Consider the following 4,443-nt stretch of genomic DNA (forward strand, 5'->3'; position numbering starts at 1 on the left):
TTTTGAGATGGCGTTTTACTCTGTTGCCCAGGCTGGAGTGCAGTGCAGTGTTGCGATCTTAGCTCACTACAACCTCTGCCTCCTGGGTTCAAGGTATGCTCCTGCCTCAGCCTTTTAAGTAGCTGGGACTAGAGGCACATGCCACCATGCCCAGCTAATTTTTGTATTTTTAGTAGAGACCGGGTTTCATCATGTTGGCCAGGGTGGTCTCAAACTCCTAACCTCGGGAGTTCACCCACCTTGGCCTCCCAAACTTCTGGGATTACAGGCGTGAGCCATGGCCCCGGCTGCTCTCCTAATTCTTTACTTCTATGGCCAGTGGGTCTCCAAAGCATTTGGTTCCTTCTTTCTGATACCAGATTCCTTCTCTGTTCCTGCTGCCGCAGGAGTTCAGACCTCATTCTCTCCTTCCTGGCTCACTGCAGTCCCTTTTCCTGCCAGCATCAGGTCTGTCTCCCACAAGAGACAAACTCATCTCTCTAACAGGCAAATCTGATTATGGTGCACTCCTACAAAAACTCTTCAATCCTCCTAAAGCCAAAAAGAACATATCTGAAGACCAAGTGTGGTGGCTCATGCCTGTAATCCCAGCACTTTGGGAGGCTGAGGGGGGCGATCACTTGACTTTAGGAATTTGAGACCAGCCTAGGCAACATGGCAAAACCTCATCTCTACAAAAAGTACAAAAAATTAGCCAGGTGTGGTAGCACATGACTGTAGTCCTAGCTACTCAGGAGGCTGAGGTAGGAGGATCACCTGAGCCTAGGGAGGTCAAGGCTGCAGTGAGCTGTAATTGTACCACTGCACTCCAGCCTAGGTGACAGACCGACCCTGTCTAGGAAAAAAAAAACTACATCTGAACACCTTTGCAGGTTCTGGCCTTATAGGCACCTGGCCCCTCCTTCCTTTTCCAGCCAGTGCCAAAGCTGCTGCCTCTCTCCATCATTTACTACCGTCTCTGAAAATCCTGTATTACCAACAGCCTAAAAATACACGGCCTCTCTCAACCCCTTCTTGCCTTTGCTTCTGCTCCTCTGGCTGCCTTTAACACCTTCCTCTGCACACCTGGTGCTCTGGTTTGAATGTCCCTCCAAAACTCACATTGAAACAATCTCCAATGAGGCTGTATTGAGAGGTGGGGCCTAGAAGAGGTGATTGGATCACGAGGGCTCTGCATTCATGGATAAATGGGTTAATAGATTCATGGCTATCATGGGAGGGGAACTGGTGGCTTTACAAGAGAGGAACAGAGACCTGAGCTGGGACACTCAGCCCCTTCACCATGTGACGCCCTGCACTGCTTCAGGACTGCAGAGTCCTCATCAGCAAAAAGGCCCTCTTCAGATGCAGCCCTTCGACCTCGGGCGTCACAGCCTCTATAACTGTAACAAATAAACTCTTTCTCTTTATAAATTACCCAGCTTCAGGTATTCTGTTGTAAACAACAGAGAATGGACTGAAAGACCTGGGTAACTCTCCTGCATCTTTCTTCACCTGCAAGAGGCCCTAGAGATCAAGGTTCTCATTGTGTATCATCTCACTGTTTTGTTTCTCAAATGAGGGTTTACAGTTGTGTTCTTAAGATAACGTGCTGGGCATGGTGGCTAACCCCTGTAATCCTAGCACTTTGGGAGACTGGGCCTGGTGGGATTGCCTGAGCTAAGGAGTTCGAGACCAACCTGGGCAACCCTGTCTCTACTAAGATATAAAAAATTAACCAGGTGTGGTTGTGTGGGCCTGTAATCCCAGCTAGTCAGGAGGCTGAGACAGGAGACTCACTTGAACCTGGGAGGTGGAGGTTTCAGCGAGCTGAGATCACAACATTGCACTACCGCCTCCGTCTCAAAAAAAAAAAAAAAAAAAATAGCCATAGTGGTAGGCACCTGTAGTCCTAGCTACTGGGGAGACTGAGGCAGGAGAATCACTTGAACCCAGGAGGTAGAGGTTACAGTGAGCTGAGATCCCACCATTGTACTCCAGCCTGGACAACAGAGCAAGACTCCATCTCAAAAATAAAATAAAATAGAAATAAAAGGCTGGCTGGGATGTTTGTGTGCGCTGACAAGGAATTCTAGGCACTAATGAAGGCAGAAGGCAGCCAGGCGGCTTGGCAGTGAGACAGACCAATAGACCCTTAGGGTTGACCATAAAGACTCTTGCTAGAGCCCGGGTCCCAAACCATGCCACAGTCAATACCCACACCCCGCCAAACCCGGGGGATGCTGCATCACTGCACATTTCCTCCTTTAGTCACACACCTGAGTGCTGTGTAAGTAATACCAAGTACAAATGCATGTAATTTCCAATCTATTCTGGGGGGGGGGACATTTAATTTATAGAATCCTTTGACTAAGAACATTATCAGACATTTACTGAGAATAAGCACAGGCTAATTACACCACATAGAATACAAGTTGACCCCAAGGTGACTTCTGTGCCTGAATGCTTATCACAGCCTCTACCTTTGTGATGAAACTGCTGACTGACATTGTGACCACAAGCAATCTGTTCAGTCACAACTCAACCTGATCCTAGGGCTTGTCACACGTCGTTACTAGTTAACTGCAGCTTTCAGAACTGAGTAACTGGAGTGTAATACTCGAGAATGTTTGACCTTCTAAGAGCATTTACGTTAATCAGATTGTAACAAAAGCCAAAGCCATTGATTTTGGAAGAAAGCAACTTACTTCATGGATGATTTGCCTGGGATCTCCAGAGCGCTGGTGCTGCCTGTTTATATCACAGAAACAGAGACAAAAACCAGCATGAGATCTACAAAGGCCTGGCATGGTCATATAGGGTCCCCCTGCTCAAAAGGGCCCCACACTTGATTTAACATTCTACCTCTTGAAATTCTTAACCATATTTGAACAAAGGGCCCCATGTTTTAATTTGGCACTAGGTTCTTGAAATTATGTAGCTGGTCCCGTGTACAGAGCATTATGGGCACACCAAGGAGGGACCCCTACTCATTTGTGGGGTACAGGAGACTTTCAGAAAGAATAGAGTACAGGAAATATCAGGAAATGCAACTGAAGGGTGGAAAGGGCCAGATCATGAGCATGTTGCGTCTCAGGTCTAAGACATCAGGACTTTATCTTGGAGCCCGTGGGCTTTGAGCCAGCGTCCTGGTCAGATTTGCAAGAGCAGTCTCTCTGAGGCTAAGTGCGAACTAGATTTGCAGGGTCCAGGCCAAGAGCAGAAAAACTAGTTATGCCATGATTGCAGTTGCCCCGGTGAGTAAAGAGGAAGGGCTGCATTAGCATAGTAGTGGTAGGGACAAAGAGTCACTAATGAATCCAGTAAGATTTAGGGGGCAAATTCAGCCAGCCTTAAAGGTTGTTAGGGCTAAGGAAGAGCGCGAAGTTGAAAGTGTCTCCTAGTTACAAGGTGAGACAGGACAGCAGATAATGGTCCTCTACCTAAGACAGAATATACATCAGTAAGAGCAGATTTTGGTGGAGAGCTGGAGAACAGGGGAGATAAGTAAACAGTTCAGGATGAGACTTGTTTTTAAGATTCCCGTTCTCACCACGTTAATTTATACAGTGGATGCAACACAATCCCGACCAAAATCTCAGTAATCTTTTATTTTTGACAGAAGTTGACAAGCTGATTCTAAAATGTATATAAAAATGCAAAGTGTTTTTTTCTCAAAACACTTCAAAAAATAACAAAGTTTGGCCAGATGTGGTGGCTCATGCCTGTAATCCTAACACTTTGGGAGGCCGAGGCAGGTGGATCACTTGAAGTCACGGGTTTGAGACCAGCCTAGCCAACATGGAGAAACCCCATCTCTACTAAAAACACAAAAATTAGCCAGGCGTGGTGGCACATGCCTGTAATCCCAGCTACTCGGTTGGCTGAGGCAGGAGAATCACTTGAACCCAGTAAGTGGAAGTTGCAATGAGGTAAGGTCGAGCCGCTGCACTCCAGCCTGGGTGACAGGGTGAGACTCCGTCTCAAAACAAACAAACAACAACAACAAGATGATAAAAGAACAAAGAGGACTTACACTGCCTGATTTCGAGACATACTATAAAGCAACAATAATGAATTGTGCACTTTTAGTTTGAGAATCTACAAACACGATCATAAAAATAATAAAGAGCTCAGAAATTGATCCCAGTTTATGTAATTACCTGGTTTTCACCAAAAGCACCAAAGCAATTCAATGGGGAAGGAAAATTCTTTTCAACAAATGGTACTGGTATACTTTGTATTTGTATGTCCAAAAGTGGACCTTGAGCCCCACTTAATATCATACTAAAAATACTAATTCAGAATGGACCGTAGGCCAGGCATGGTGGCACATGCCTGTAATCCCAGCTACTTGGGAGGCTGAAGCACTGAAATTGCTTGAACCTGGGAGGAGGAGGTTGCAGTGAGCTGAGATTGTGCCACTGCACTCCAGCCTGGGAGATAGAGCACAACTCTGGCTCA

This window comes from Cebus imitator, unplaced genomic scaffold (genome assembly GCF_001604975.1).
Source record: "Cebus imitator isolate Cc_AM_T3 unplaced genomic scaffold, Cebus_imitator-1.0 Scaffold1, whole genome shotgun sequence".
Lineage (NCBI taxonomy): Eukaryota > Metazoa > Chordata > Mammalia > Primates > Cebidae > Cebus > Cebus imitator.